The sequence below is a fragment of the Leguminivora glycinivorella genome, chromosome 5 (genome assembly GCF_023078275.1).
Source record: "Leguminivora glycinivorella isolate SPB_JAAS2020 chromosome 5, LegGlyc_1.1, whole genome shotgun sequence".
NCBI lineage: Eukaryota > Metazoa > Arthropoda > Insecta > Lepidoptera > Tortricidae > Leguminivora > Leguminivora glycinivorella.
Genome location: NC_062975.1, coordinates 20,741,225 through 20,758,777, shown reverse-complemented (window position 1 = coordinate 20,758,777; position 17,553 = coordinate 20,741,225). Strand labels below are relative to the sequence as shown.

General features: G+C 36.0%; 1 protein-coding gene across 3 annotated transcripts in view; it reads left to right on the top strand.

The window, feature by feature from the left end:
* Positions 1 to 225: 225 nt before the first annotated feature.
* LOC125226123 (proton-coupled folate transporter-like) overlaps positions 226 to 17,553 on the top strand; it is a 35,855-nt gene continuing 18,527 nt past the window's right edge. The window contains exon 1 of one of the 3 annotated variants that reach the window (XM_048129998.1): positions 226 to 284. The gene's annotated coding sequence lies outside the window, so the exon portion shown is untranslated. Of the gene's footprint in view, positions 285 to 4,335; positions 4,429 to 15,244; positions 15,355 to 17,553 lie in introns of those variants that run through there. The other 2 variants (XM_048129996.1, XM_048129997.1) reach the window with 2 other exon arrangements.

Here is a 17,553-nt window from a genome sequence, read left to right as displayed (position 1 = left end):
AATACCCCTTATACACTTTGTTGACCGTGTTTATGCATACTTATGTCAAGACTTTTTATTTTGGATTGAACCACATTGAACCCAAAAATGAAAGTTAATAGCATCGCTATTCATTAGATCTTGTATTGGAAGACCTACTTTTCTTTTTCTACTATGGCCGCGTGAAACCTGTTTGAAACATCAACAATTCAAAGTGTTATCCAAACTCCAGTCGCTAGCGATACGGCTTAGTGAAACGTACGCATTTTAGTGGCAGAGGGAATTGATAAAGGAAATGTAGAATTGTAAGTACCTAATTTTATATGAGTATAGCATTGAGGTAGACATATACTACCGATACCAATGGAAGACAGGCAACTGACAAATTCTATAAAAGAGTCTACTGCGAAACAAGAAATTTCTTGGCCTTGCTCTGTAAGTGCTCTTGGTAATTTCTTCGCCATCAATTTCAATTTTTCACACTAGGACTACAAATACGGATAGGTTTTTCAAAAGTTATTCATGAAAGGTTTAAAAAAATGGTTATTTTTCAAAGGGAGAAGGAATGACCCATGGATAAAAAATTAAGATTAGAGTTCACAGTTTCTCTCTGAAAAATATCTTTCTGCTATTGTTCTTTTGATGACTACCTATTGTAAAAATTAGGAGTCAAAACAGTATTCATAAATTGAATAAAAAATCTTCTTCTAGAGGTATTTTATTAATATTATTCCATGAAATATAATTACCAAAGTCTTTTAAAGTATTTTTATCCATGCACCATGTAATAAAATGTCATAGTCCACATTTTATTACATGGATAAAAATATCTATGATCTGTATGAATTGTGTCGCTTAACTTAAACTCGGGTACATCCATTCTGCTATTGGGTTGACTCTTTTTCAGATTATATATATTTGTATACATAACCTTAAAGCAGGATGGATTTAAAGACGCTCATAGCATAAAGAAACGAAAGATGTATTGATTTTATGGAGAAATTGAACAGTGCTCCAAACGGTTAAGTAGGTACTGTACTTAATTATATCAACTTACAGGAACCAAAAATGAAATGACATACATTTGCCGTGACGTTTACACTATACAATAACGTATTCAAAAACGATCCAATCAGGCAAACCGTACGCTTGTTTATGACCTAAGCGTATGATTTATTTATAGCGTCACGTCATTTATCAATGGCGATTAGGAATACTTATCGAACGGTCACAAAAATAGTAAATAACTGAATTTTGACAATTAATATGAGTCATCATAATATACAATTCAAGTGCAAAAGTATAAGTGTGAAAAGAAACAAAGAACGATTATATTGATTTAAACTAACACGATCTTCACTCATATTATTAAATTAAAACGGGACTTAATCGCGTAAAACTTACGTTTTATATTTAACCCGACGTTTCGGACATGACATTACGTCCGTGGTCACGGGTAGACTGGCTGGGAGTTGTATCAACATCTTCTAGCTGTACGAGTTTTTCGAACTACCCGCACTTGATTGTCATCAGTCACTTTTACGCTAGGGTTGCCACTCTGCCTACATACAACACTCACGACATCCGATGGTATGAGACGGGAAGTTTTCTCACGTTTACACTTGCTAATCACTGGATTCCACGAAGATGAAATCCCTTGCCCTTCATTTTGATTGAAATTACGATGTTTCCTGATTTCAATCGCTTCACGTACTTTCCTGCTATAGTAAAGACGTTCAGTTGAAAGGACTTTGGGATTATGCAGTTCAATCCAGTGGTTCGGTCCTGACTCTAGCAAATGCTCGGCAACCGCAGACTTATTTATTTGTCGTTTTTTGACCGCCGCGATATGTTCTTTGACCCTTTCCGCTATGGTGCGTTTGGTTTCTCCAATATAAGAACTACCACAGCTACAGTCAATCTTATAAACGCCTGGCGTCTGATATGGAATAACATCCTTTGCTGACCTTAGTTGCCCCGCCACCTTCGACAACGGCATGTACACAGTCTGTATCGAATACTTCTCGTCCCCGTCTCTCCCCGTCTCATACCATCGGATGTCGTGAGTGTTGTATGTAGGCAGAGTGGCAACCCTAGCGTAAAAGTGACTGATGACAATCAAGTGCGGGTAGTTCGAAAAACTCGTACAGCTAGAAGATGTTGATACAACTCCCAGCCAGTCTACCCGTGACCACGGACGTAATGTCATGTCCGAAACGTCGGGTTAAATATAAAACGTAAGTTTTACGCGATTAAGTCCCGTTTTAATTTAATAATATGAAAGAACGATTAATTAAAAAAAACACGGCTGAAGGAAAAAAAAATCAACAAGAATTACGAATTCCCTCATAGCACGTGTAATTATCCTAGGACGATGTTTTCAGCAATTCCCGTCAACTTTGTACAAAAATTAAGGGAAAAGTTAAATTTGTTTTTATTAATTCCTATTTTGTTACCAAGATTTTGTTGATGAATTGAGATTTTATTAAGTTTTATTTCGTCATTAAGGTTCTCTAGTATCTATATTTTCTTAATTATAACAATTATCCTGTATATATCTTACGAAAGTCGAATTATATTACTAAATGTTGGTAACAAAATAGGATCAATTAAAATTTGCTGACGTGGCATTGTACAAAGTTGACGGGAATTGCTGTTTTACAGTTTAGAGTACAGACAACCATTTTTGAAGTTTCGCACTAAAATGAGAAAATAGCACCATATATTATAAACATACCTACTTAATAGGTAAATGTATTGTAATTATAAAAATCAAGAAACTAAGTTTTTAAAAGGACCAACATTGCCAACAGTTCCAGGTTTCGGGAAAATATCGGCATGTCAGTTAGCGCACTATGACTAAACGTTAATTAAATTATTTGTCTCTAATTTTACAAAAATGGGAATTTTGTCAAGCATCAGAGACTAACAGGTTTAAAATTAATAAACGCTGCGATGGATGCATTTACTTTTACTTGGCATTTTTTGTCTGACATCGTTTAATCGCTTCAATTTGCGTTGATATCAAAAGTAAGTTTAAACATTTCTCTTTGTTCATTTTCAAGAAGCAGAAACGTCACTAAACAATGCTATCAAACTAAAAATGTAAAGAAATACTGCCTTGCTTAAGACTTGAACACACAGCTTCTGGATAGCTGCCATCTGAGCCGAGAAAGAAGCCTCATTCATAAACAGAAAAAATTCCTATATCTACCATGCTCTTACAGAAATCTTAGCGACATCTACCATTACAGCGTTACAGTTCCGGGCCGTTTTTTTTAAAATTAAATGTATCCTAAGTGCAGAGTGGATGTAGATGTAGTGACAAAGATTGAGATGGTTCGGGCATGTAGAGAGGACGGATGAGAGGATATTAACGAAGAAAGTGTATGAAAAGAGAGTGGAAGGTTCAGTTGAAAGTGGAAGGCCTAAGCAATTTTCCCCCTACCAAATTGGGGAAATATTGCAAAAAGAAACAGGGCAGAAGTACGGCGTACCTAAAGCGAAAGTGATTTGTCAGGATCGTAGCAAATGGAAATCCGTGATCTCTGCCTACCTCTCCGAGCAACAGGCGTGTGCTGCCGTCAGATTGGCGGTAAGGTTTTGCGACCTTCAAATCTTCAAGAAAAGAGCGTACACCCATCTTAAAGGCCGGCAACGCACCTCCAACACCTCTGGTGTTTCGGGTGTCCATGGGCGGCGGTGATCGCTTACCATCAGGCGACCTGTCTGCTCGTTTGCCTCCTATCCCATAAAAAAAAGTGTTTTCAACAGTGTTGGTTTATAGGGTGAGATCGAACTCATTCCCATTTTTGATGGAGTCCGCTTCAGACGGTAGCTCCTGTCTCCCAAAATTTGGTCATCTGGGCCGACAGGTCAGAGACATAGGTGGCTGCGCGTCTTCCCTGTATGTAAATGGCCCGAGGCTTCCTTTACCGATTATTAATCACGGCCATATCGTATGTACTCGTATGTATATACACTGAGAGAAAATACAACCAGTTTTCATGTTCGTTCAACAAGTTTTTTGGTTAAAATAGCGCCTACGTGCTCTTTGGTTCAAACAACAAGCTACTTGTCATTTGAATCGGCAATACTCGTATATTTGAATCAACAAGTCGATTTTATAAAAACAACCTGACACATATTGTTTTAAACATACGTTTGGCTGATTCAAACGGATAAACCGCAACAAGTCGAACTTGTTAAATTCACAATGCAAATTTCTCTCAGTGTATCCTTAAGGTTATCCCACAATTTCGCATCTTGCTTAACAAAGAGCCTTTCGAGTCGCCTTGTCGCCTACAAGATACGGTCGCGATAGGAAATTGCTCAACGCGCGGTCAAGTAGTTAATCGATTGTATTCAGACGTTGACAACAGGTGCACTGCGAGTGATAACGGGCAGACAAGTGGTTGTGAGTGGACGATAATCTTGAAATAAGTGCAGGTAATGTTTATAAATTATTACATACTCGTATTGTGAAAGTTCCAGAACTTGTAGAACGTTTACAAACTCTTTAAAACTTGTATGACTAAATTTTTAAAGCAAGTTAGTGTGATTATTGTCTGAAAAAGTTTGTAGTGACACTGTCTGCTAAGCTGGCGGTCCTGTGTTCGAATCCCGGTTAGGGTATTTTTTCGTGTGATGAGCACAGCTATTTGTGTCTAAGTTCTGCGTGTTTTCTATGTAAGAGTTCTGAATGATTCACAGTTATTTTCATTAGATTTATATTGACCGACTTGAATAATGCCACTAAAAATTACTTAAATACTAAATTTATACATTTCTGACCATAAAAATACCCCCCAAATGGAAGGTTTCACTTCTTAAATACATCTTATTTTCTTGACTGCTTTGTTCTCCGTTTTGAGCTCCTGTGCATCCAACTAAAGGTGCTGAAATGTCATATTGATGTATTGCAATACTTAATTCTTTATGACAAGAATGAAAACAACATAAGTGTCCACTTCAAAACATTAAGCATGTAGCAATAGAAAAAATGTCGCTGGCATTCTTTATTTTGCAATACAACAATGGTTAGGAATCTGTATACATTGGCTACGTACTCTTTACGTTTTTGCAAGAAGAGTTTTTTTTTTTTTGTTTTAACGCTGACTACACTTTTCTTACCACAGCAGTCATGACACAATTATGTATGTAACTCATCGAAGCTATATTAAAACCCTAAAAATGTTTTGGTTTGATTATTTCTTCATAGAGTTCTCATAAAAATATTTTTTTGGTTTTTATTTTTGCAAGATTTTCAACTTGTCAACAATGTCATTTGAACAGAAATGACAGACTACCACAGCCACTAGTTTTAAAATATAAATGTCACAATATGTAAAACTGCTAGCGTGATCAATCAATATCGTAAAATATTCATTAAAGAATATTTACAAAAACGTAACATGTGTTAGATTATAGTTAAAGGCTACATGTTTGAATCGTTTGGTATAGAGACGTTTGGGCCGTGGGGTCAGGGCGCGCACGGCATTTTCACAGAGCTGGCCAAACGCCTAATAGACGCGTCGGGTGACCAGATGGCTGCCCAAGTGCCCAGCGCATCGGCATTGCTGTTCAACGCGGCAATGCCCCCAGCCTTCTGGGCACCCTACCGGCCGGCTCCGACTTAGGTTCTATTTTTTATTTATAGGGATTTATTTTAGTTAGGTTATTTATAGGGTTTATTTAGGTTAGTCATAGTTTAATTTATTAGTTCATAGTTTAGTTTTTTTTTAGTTTAATACATATGTATTTTTGAGATACTTATCATTCAATCAATCATTATTTATTCGTGATAACTACAAAATACACAAGTAAGAAAACAGAAACAGCAAATAAAATAAATTAAACATATAAGTTACCACGAAATATGTATTGTGTTAAGTAGTACAAACTTTATTACGGGGTTTTATTTATTATAACTTGAGAGGGTGGTGTGCGTTTACGTTCTATGGTCGCTATCATATGCCAAAAAGAGGAACTTACAAATTTTGGACGGTAATATACTCGTATGAATACTTACACAGAAAAGAAAACATCCATGGATATCTTCAATTATTATGACTCAGGAACAAATATTTATCATGAAATAAAATATTAGTGTGTTTAGTGCAAAATTGACAAAATTACTGTAATACGCGTTGACAATTGTTAATTTTCTATGGAAGCTATTCAGTTATTTTAATAATAGGTATAATCATTAGTCGCACATGTGAATTGTGCACAAACAGGATATGAAATGGCGAAAAAACTGAATGACAGATTTTAGAAGATCATTTTATGTTACCGGCGGAAGTAAGCACTTTTCGCGATTCTGATAAATACCATCTAAATGATAGTTTCAAATGTGTCATTTTTTCAATCAGTGCGCACGAATACAATAATTAAGCGTGCGAGGGAGATACATAGATATAAATCACGCATGATTTAATAGAAGATGTCAATCGATGATGCGTAAACTAGACAACAAATTCTAAGCCGTGGTTACGAGAATCAGTAGCTACTAATTATGTATGTATTTATACTTCAGTATTATGATCAGCGTCATTAAATTATACTTATGTCAAAAAAATAATTTCTAGATACCTACGACATACGTCGGATACATAATCTCAGTGTCAAAGTGACGTTTCTTTAAGTAAAAATGAAACATTAGTATAGACACTGGCAGAAAGATATCGTACCATACGTATCACAGTCATTTCTTATAAAAAAATTCTGATACGACCGTTAAATAAACACTTTTAGAAGACAATGCGACTTCCGTGTACTGTATGTGTGTATTGTTTATTTTATTTTATGGCCTTGGCCAATAATATACGTAAACAAAAGCAAACACTTGATAAATGCATTCAGATGTGCAAACACCAAAAGATTATAGGTATTAAATCACTCTACATTGTAATTTTGTGTAATATAGTTAATAATGGATCATTATGACATAAAATAATAATATTACTGTACTTACCTACAGATCACTATCAATTCTTACGCAATACTCTTGCAAATACAATATTTATATATACCTACATGATTTTATAGTATCTTGCATTAACTATCATTCCACACGGCGACATATTTTAACTTAAATGATAATGTTAAATATAATATACGTGTAAGGTGTAAGTGCAATAAATTGACGCTTTACGTACTTACAGGGCGACCCTGCCAAAATCTAACAGACCAATAAATATGTACATTGACAAGTTTTTGCAGTCTTATCGATTTATCTACATTATAATGTAGAATAATATGAAATTTTTCTTTAAAAAAAAACTAATAGTTTGCCTGGTAAAACTGAACATTTGATGAAAATATTCAAATTACTGACGGCTTATTTTTTTACCCTTGTTGTCGGCAAGAGCTCATAGGTTTGTTAGCTACAGTCACCGGCAATAACAACGTATAAAATGAAGGCTGCAATAATATTATCTCTTTTAACTCAGAAATTATTTGCGTGGGCATTTATTTGTGTGATGAGCACAGATATTTGTTCCTGAGTCATGGATGTTTTCTATGTATACAGGGTGTAAACCTAATATGGACGAACCTCTTAACGGTGGTGAGTATAGGACATAAAAAATGGAATTATATAGCTTTTACTTAAAATTGAAATTTTTTTTTATCCTTACAAATTAATTCGGCCCGCAACGTAATGCAAACACACTCGCGTTTAACGCTCGTTGACAGTTGTCATTGATTGTCATCGCAACCACGTTTACAGTATATTGCCGCTGGGAAATTTTTCAAAAATTAATTATGGGCTGAAAATTAAGAGTAACTCAAAAACACCTCTTAATAAATGATAACAATATTGAATTATATGCCTGGTTTCATTTATCGCCCTTATTACGTTTACGCACTGTATAAGTATGTATTTATCTATTTAAGTATGTATATCGTCGCTTAGCACCCATATTACAAGCTTTGCTTAGTTTGGGGCTACGTTGATCTGTGTAAGGTGTCCCCAATATTTATTTATTTAAATAAAATTGTGTCAGATTATTATGCTTCTTTCTATGCGAGTTTATTGCCGGTCACTGTACATCTTGAAACGTAAAAATTAGTTTCTTGTTTTCGAAGTTTGTTTTTCTATGCAATTTGCCCTTAGCGAATTAGAAGACTATACAAGAAATATTGTTTTATCAAACAGAAACGTTTGTCTGCCAGTCAGATATGTGATATATGACATTTTAATATCATGAACTTTATATAATAATTATATATATCCCAGATCATACGAATTTAGAACGTTACCTTAACTCACACTACGTATATGTAATTTTAGAATCTTTGACGTCTGATTCCCCTGGTCTTCCAAATTTTGTAGAGGTTAACCATAGCACTCTTACAATTTTAGAATAGTTATCACGAGACATCATCCATTGACCGAGACCAGGGGCGGCTCACTCTGCGATTCTATTGCCGCGCTACAAGTACATTCTGGCGGCCGCGAGTTCGCGGCCTACTCAGGGGTGGCGCGCATTCTCACGGAACGCACGTTCACACTTTCTGTAGTTACTTTACGTCGCGAGTTTTTTTTAGGGTTCATATGCGTTGTCCGCGTGTGGAATGGCTAATAAAGCTTAGTTAAATAAATATCATGAATAAAATAAATACCATAAGACATTTTTACACAGATCTACTATTGCTTAAGTCCCCCGGAAAGGTTCAATAAGGCTTGTGATGTTGGAACTTAAACAAAAATATATAAACACTATATATATACTTAGAAAGTACCCAAGACCTGAATAGAATAGTATAACATTTTATCTGAGTATTAATTCGTTTTAATTCATAGGCAACCCTATCGCCGGACGCCGCGCACGTGCGGCTCGTTTCTTTGTAAGAATATTGTAGGCATTTAAAAATACTGGGGACGCTATTGCTATGTCTTGTATGGGAACCCTGCATTTTATGATTAAGCACTGAGACTTGGCACAGTTGTTCATTGGGTGGCCCTGAGTAGATAAAGATCGGGAGGCATCGAGAGCCCCCCTTAATTTAGGAGGGAGGAGGGGGGAAGGCTGGCGCCTCCGCGCTTCCTTTGAAACCATATTTCTCTAAAACTATACAAAATAGGGCATGCGATATATCATTTTCGGATAAATGAAGGACGAGGAATTCAGTTTTGGAACAAAAAAAATGTATTTTAGAACAAAAATACAAAATAAAATGGGAAAATCTGAAAACGAGATTTTTTTTTATACATATTATTGCACATTTTATGAAAACTGTAATGGTTTTTTCTAAATAAAAAATATTATTTAATAGCTACATTTATCTAGTTTTAGAAAATGTATAATTTGTTATAGAAATATATTATAGGATGAGTGATAAAAAATAATTTACATCGCCCGATAGGGTGATAGGAATGCTCATTTCAATAAGTTTTGTCAATGATTTCAGGTATAATCACTATTTTACACACGAAAGCCGTAATCATTGTAGTTTATGGCTATTTTAGTGATTAATGTACTTAAAATAAAAAAAAATACAAAAATTTTAAAAAATATTAAAAATGTGATAATTTTTTTTAACATTATCCTATTTTGTTCTTTCTACACAATATATATCTAAAAGCAATAAATATCAATAAAAAGCCACATTTATACAGTTTATAAAAATATATAGTTTGTTATATAAATATATTACGAAACGCGAGATAAAAAATAATGAAAGTGACGTGGCAGGGCGATCTTGATGTACGGTACGGGTCAGCTTGTATGATTCGATGAGGTGAGGTAAAGGTACTCAAAGCTCTCAAAAAGTGTAGTTATTTAGAGTACTTCAAATTAAACAACATACTCCTATATAATCTGAATTTAACTATTTATATTACATGAAATGATCGATTGATATGATAGGTCAGATATATACATCTGATCCTAATACATACATCTTGTGAAATAGTAGTTATCTATATCATTTGCATAATTTATGGATAATTCTTACTTGACATATTTATTATTCCAGATCTGCGTCCTGTACTTTGGTTAACGAGTGCCGAAAATAGTTATTAACCAAAAAAGACCGCCAAATTAACAGCATTTCACCGACAAAAGCTGCCTTGCACCATTTTTGTAAGGGTTATAGGTATATCAAGGTGTCCATGTATGGGGTCAACTAAACCCAATTCAAAATTTGCCATTATTTTCTACTTGTGGCTGGACGAAAGTCTGTAACAATTGGGATTTGGGAGCCTACTTGCCCGCAACGTTGCCTGTTGCTGCAGAAACATGCCTCGAAATTGTCGGATGCAGGTGTAATAAAAAACAGTGCCGCGTAAGGTGCAACCGTAAAAAAATACTTTTTAAATTAAATGTTCGGAGCTGATGTGCTTATGCAGTGGATGTTCTGATATATACATAATTAAATTCAGACTATTCATGTTGTTTTATTTGAATAACTCAAAATAGCTACACTTTTTGAGAGCCTTGAGTACTAGCCCCGATACACATGTTTTCGTCTAGTCAGACCATTTTTTGAGGTTCTCCTTTGTACAAAAGCAATGTCTTAGTTCAAAAATCATTAATGTTTAATGCTAATACGAATCTAGTTTATTTTTTATGGCACTATTGCGCAATAACTAACTATCATTGATACTGAAAGGAAGAATATGACGATTTTTATTTTATCTTTTATGGATGGGTAAAACCGATTTAAGGGGGCCCAAAGGAAGTAACTAAATTCTGCTAGTAAACTAAAAAATCTTCAAGCCTATGCATGCAGAACTGCTTTAGGAGAGGAGAACGTGATTAAGACATTTTTTTGCAATATAAGTCACATGCAATTTTATTTTACAATCAAAATAAACTATATTATAGGACTTTACAATTTTCTGTACTGGGTCGTGATATACCTACATGTGTAAACGTTATTAGAATAAGTATATTTCTGTATTACTAGACGAACTCCACTGCATAGCGGGTAGTACCTTTACCTCACCTCATCGAATAATGCAACGTAAGATGTACATTAAAATTTTCATTTTCATTATTTTTTATCTCGCGTTTCGTAATATATTTATATAACAAACTATATATTTTTATAAACTGTATAAATGTGGCTTTTTATTGATATTTATTGCTTTTAGATATATATTGTGTAGAAAGAACAAAATAGGATAATGTTAAAAAAAAATATCACATTTTTAATATTTTTTAAAAATTTTGTATTTTTTTATTTTAAGTACATTAATCACTAAAATAGCCATAAACTACAATGATTACGGCTTTCGTGTGTTAAAAATAGTGATTATACCTGAAATCATTGACAAAACTTATTGAAATGAGCATTCAAATCACCCTATCGGGCGATGTAAATTATTTTTTATCACTGGTCCTATAATATATTTCTATAACAAATTATACATTTTCTAAAAGTAGATAAATGTAGCTATTAAATAATATTTTTTATTTAGAAAAAACCATTACAGTTTTCATAAAATGTGCAATAATATGTATAAAAAAAAAAACTCGTTTTCAGATTTTCCCATTTTATTTTGTATTTTTGTTCTAAAATACTTTTTTTTTGTTCCAAAAATGAATTCCTCGTCCTTCATTTATCCGAAAATGATATATCGCATGCCCTATTTTGTATAGTTTTAGAGAAATATGGTTTCAAAGGAAGCGCGGCGGCGCCAGCCTTCCCCCTCTTCCCTCCTAAATTAAGGGGGCTCTCAATGCCTCCCGATCTTTATCTACTCAGGGCCACCCAAGGAACAACCTGTGCCAAGTCTCAGTGCTTAATCATAAAATGCAGGGTGTTGTGCAATAGCGTCCCCAGAAAGGCGGCATGTCGTGAACATCAAAGCAGTGGGCCTTCTGTACTTGTACTATTATATATTCTGTGCCGAGACCTACAATATACAACGAGTCGATTGCGCGTACAAAAGATGTCCCATAAAGGCTAGATTATATTTGACTGCTCACGACAATTGAAGCAACTATACATAGGTACTAAAAGTTACACATTCACTGGGAATGACATTGTTATTGACAGTGTTCCTAGTCAAGTCAAATGTTGGTCTAAAAAAGAATTGTGTTTAAAAAAATTTAGATATAAAAAAGAAACGTTTGTTATGTCAACCGTTATTCACTCTTTGTATCAACGGTTGACATTTTTTTTAATAAAGCTTCAAATCAATAGCATACTCATAAGTAGTTTATGAGATATTTTCCGATACTCCCTTCCGAGTACAAAAAGAAGGCAGCATAGATATCTGGCACGTGCCAGATATCTATGCTGCGTGCGTGTTTCTAGACCCACAAAAACGTTTTTGTGGTTCTAGAAACAAGATTGTGTCGGATATTTTTGCAGGTTTTATTTGTGCGATGTTATTGACGGTGACTGTACATCTAATCGCACGTCATTTTACTTATGTTTTTGTATCGATAAAAACTCTATTCAATGGTTAAAATGATGACTGTTAATATAAAGTGTTTACTTAATGGTGATCCCAACATTTTTATATAAGTGCCTATACCTATTTTTATGGGAAGTTTGTAGACTTTGTAGGTAAATCCTCCATTGCAAGTTCCATGATTGCAACGCCGTGTCTTGCGTGGGCGACGGTCGCGCGACCGTCGCCGTCGCGTCTCATACTTCATAATCGATAAATTTTGATTTTGTATGCGTCGCATCGCCGTCGCGCGACCATCGCGCGACCGTCGCCCACGCAAGGCGTTATGCTTCGTAAGCGTATCGTAGCTAGCTAGTCTATATCGCTGTTCTGGGTACGTAGCCAAATGAGGAGAATGGGCATTTTCAAAAATTGGGACCCAAAATTAGTCTAAGTTGTTAACAAAAATTAACTCTATGTCAGTTTTGTGACGACAATAAAAGTAAGCATGAAATTTTAATAAAAATGTTGCTTTTGTGTTAATTTAAGCCAGTAAATATAATAATAATTTATTCAGAGACCATATTCTCAAATCCGCAACGCAGGCTTCGTCAACTGAATACAAAATCCGTTATTAGCTACAAGCTTCGTCAAAAAGTAAGACAATGGAAAATCCGCAACATGCATCGTCAATAAACTAAACCTAAAAGTACATACTAAAAAAAACACACACACACACACACACCTACAACTCAAAAACACCCTGCAAGTCGCCACCAACAGGCAGCGTGCCCAAAAGGCTGGCCGCATTGCCTCGCTGAATGGCGATGCTTTGTGTTAATTATATAAACTATAAGCAATAATCTACATTTATAACATGTAAAAAGCTGGTTTTGAGACAAATTTTATTCTTAATTGTCGTCACAAAACTTACATCGAGTTAATTTTTGTTAAGAACTGTCACAAATTTTGGGTTCCAATTTCTGAAAATGCCTCTATATATCTTTATCGCTCATCCATTTAGGCGCAACAGAGCCAGACTGCGTTTAGCGTCGTACTCATGGACGATAGTAGATTACCCAAAGCGGTTTTCTATTCCGAACTCGCTGTCGGAAAGAGGAAACAGGGGGGTCAGTACCTACGCCACAAGGACGTCCTCAAGCGTCACCTAACCACTTGCGGCATACCGAGTGACTCCTGGGAGGAGATGGCGTTGCGTAGAACTGAATGGCGCGCAACTGTGTATAAAAAAGTTGAACAATACGAGCGGCAACGTTTAGAAGACCTGGATGCTAAACGCCATCTCCGTAAGACACGACCGAAGCCCTCGTATAGCTATACCTACAACCCCGCCGGCCAGCTTCATTGCGCAACCTGTGATCGCACTTTCAAAACCAAGTTTGGCTTCGCAAGCCACATCAGAGCGTTCCATGCTTCGGATCAATAACCGTTGGAGGAGTCACCGTCGCCGGACACGGCGAGGAGGACTATATATATATATATATATCTATATATATTAGCGTCAACGATTCGCATTGCGGCTAAGCCGGCTGTAGCGCAACAGAGCCAGACTGCGTTTCGATAGCCACGTAACGGCTCAGCCACGACATTGGGCTAAGCGCGACAGCGGTGAGCGGCGGCCATACATTGGAGCGAGACACAGCGATGGGACTTTTCATTCGTACGTATGGATGCCGCTCACCGCTGTCGCGCTTAGACCAATGTCGTGGCTGGGCCGTAAGGGTCTTATCACAATTGCGATATGAGAGCGAAGCGAACGCGCAGCGAGTTCGCCGCGAGTGCGCAGCGTGTTCCCCGCGTCTAGAGTCGAGACGTCATGCTGTATTCGTCAGCAAAATTAATTTCTATCCATTTCAGTTTCTCGATATTTGTAGTAGTTTATTACCTACGAATGTGGGCAGATGGACAAGCAACAATAATGGCACTGCCGGAAAATTCAAACTGTCGCATTGGATATCGCGGCGAACACGCTGCGGACTCGCTGCGCGTTCGCTTCGATTTCAAATCGCCCGCAAATCGTAAGTGTGTTAAAGCCCTAACGATTGTCATTTCGACAATGCCGGCAGTAGCTACAGCCGGTCGGGTACAGTCAACAACACAGCTGTGAATACAGCCAAAGCACAGAATATGTAATAGTACAAGTACCGAAGGCCCACTGCTTTGATGTTCACGAAATGCCGCCTTTTTAAATGCCTACAAAATTCTAACAAAGAAACGAGCCGCACGTGCGCAGCGTCTGAGGATAATGCCTATGGTTTAAAACGCATTAATTCTCAGATAAATAGTTATACTATATATTCAAGTCTTGGGTACTTTCTAGGTATAAATACCGTATTTATATATTTTTGTTACAGCCTCACATCACAAGCCTTATTGAACTTTTCCGTTGGACTTAATCAATAAGATCAGTGTAAGATTGTCCTATTTTATTCATGATATCTATTTAACTAAGCATTATTAGCCATTCCACATGTGGACATCGTATATGAACCTTGAAAAAAACTCGCTACGTAATGTAACAATAGAAAGTGCGAACGTGCATTCCGTGAGAACGCGCGCCACCCCTGATTAGGCCGCGAACTCGCGGCCGCCAGCATGTACTTGTAGCGCGGCGATAGAATCGCGGAGTTAGCCGCCACTGGCCAAAGTACCAAAAGTATGTATACAGAAGTTTATTGCCTGCACATTAACACTTTCGCTACCAAGAACCCGACTGTCGGGCACACCGCTCGTAGAAGCGTAGCCGATTACATGGGTTTCCCCGTATGTAGCGAAAATGTCGTAGCGCCGCGTAGAGCCCGGTTTCGAAAGTGTTAAGGTGTGTAACTTTTGGCAATTTGGCTGTACTCACATCTGTGTTGTTGACTGTACATCAGCGTGATACGAACGTTTTAGTTGGATTCACAGTTTAATGATATACGAAGAGACAGCAACGGGCAGGAATACAGTCGCAACCGCAAAGCGCAGTTGGCCGGCTGTGAGCTGTGAAGCTTGACATTTTTGTAAGTACCTAAAAAAAGTAAGACTTCTTAGAAAAAAAAACAATAGGTAAAAAAAAACTGCGAGAAGGTAAATGAATTATTAAAACAATAAATATTGCTAAATATCATTTAACCGGTCGGTGTAGTAAAAGGTTGCATAGGCATAGTTTGCTATCCCATTTTTTTATGTAGTGTTAAACTAATAAATAGTAATTATATATTTACCTACTGTTATGAAAACCTGTTTGTAATAGTGGAGGAATGGCAACACAGAAAATAACTAGGTAAGTTACCTAATATTATCGTTGTAATAAAAAGTGTTGCTGCAGAATAAAGCGGTCTAGTGTAGGTGCATCGTAACAAAAACAACTAATAGGTAATATTTTTTTAGTAGATAATTATGGTGCTTTTCCTACGCACTAGTTCGCAAAGTAGATCATTTCTTGTCAGTTCGAAACATAACAAAACATGTAGTGAAAAACGTCATAAGATACACGTGCGAATAGGAAATTCCGCACTCGTATCGTAATGTACTAATAATTCCCGATCTCAATACTTCCTCAATGTTATGGGATTTCCAATACCAAATTCGTGAGTTTAACTGTGACTTGCATATTAACACTTACGTGATACAATAGGCTAGTTTCCTACTAGTCAAATCAGCTTCTTTTTAAGAACTGTCAAAACGATTTGCTATTATGGAATTACTATGAAATACTGAAGAGTGAAGTCACGGTCAATTCATTTACTTTTTATCTTTCTCTTTGACTTATTAAATAGAAATTATGTACGCAACTATGGGAACAAATCAAATTATTTTAACAAATATTTTGATTTGTGTTTTTTTTATGTAGTCACACTACTATATATATATAAATTAAAAATCGAAATAAGATGTCATATATTAAAGAAAAAATGACGAGCACCACCAGTGGTGAAGGCCGGATTCGAACCGGCGTCTTTTAGCAATCCGGGCCAAACGCCATGAACCCCTAGGCCACCTCGCTATGTGTGGTGGAGTGTAAGCGCGTTCGTAGGCGGTCGCATTTTAATGTATGGGGTGGTATGATCTTGTTATATTTAATTTATGGTTTTACAAAACTTACATAGGTAAGAAACAGGAGAACAACTTCGTCTGGCGGGTAATTTCACCCAATTAAAATATTATCCATAATGTATATTATTAACTAGATTGATATGGCACTCTACATATTTATTGCGCGAAATAAAATAAAAAACTTAAGCGTTAGCATGCGTGGTTCTAATCTGTAGCCTTACCATGACTTTTTTGAGTTAAAAAATACGTTACGTTTTCAGTGAGAGTTACGGAAAATGTATGGAAAAACTGAACAGCGCTCCAAGCGGAAACGCTCACGTACTAAAATTTTCATCGGTACCATAAGTTATTAACGTGTTTACTCCGAGTTTTCAATACGTTCCTAACTTTACAGCTAAGGCGCTCTCTTTCTGATTGTATGAAGTCAATAGAACCAGAACTATTTGACAGTCTCTAGTGAAAACTCAATACTTTACGTGAGTAATCATTGACAGTCACTAGCGTAAAAGTAAACCACCAATTCACTGTGATGTGTCATTACTGTCAAATTATATAACAATCCCACAACATTTTCACGATTATATTTGCAATTTTAAATACAATTATGACTAATATGTATTAATTTATAATATTACTTACATGAAATTCAAGAACAGCTTAAATGTACCAGTTAGTCAGTAGTTCGATAAAAAGATAAACCAGTGATGAAACCAGTGTTTGATACTTATTACAAAGCTTATATTTATTCATCATTTTGTACTGTTTAGCTACAGTTGAGATGATTATATTGGTTGCTTTCAGAAAAAGAAGATATTATTGAAAACAATATTTCCATGCCAGCCGTATGGTATTCAGCAAACCCAACGTAGAAGATTGTTCAAATTGATAATGAATGAGGCAGTTAAGAATCAACTGATTACCTACAGCAGCAGGCAGTACCAATTCATGGGCATGTTAGTTCCTCAATGCACAATACTTGTACCTATAGTCACCATAACACCATATCTCGTGGGTATATATTAGAAGTGAACCAAAGGAAAAAAGCTTCAAAAAAATTATCCTATTACTGAAATAAAGTATCTCATTCTGTGACTTTGTTTATTTTGTAATATTCTTGAGTAACAGGCTAATTATTTAATAAATTGACGTGAAACGAAAACTAA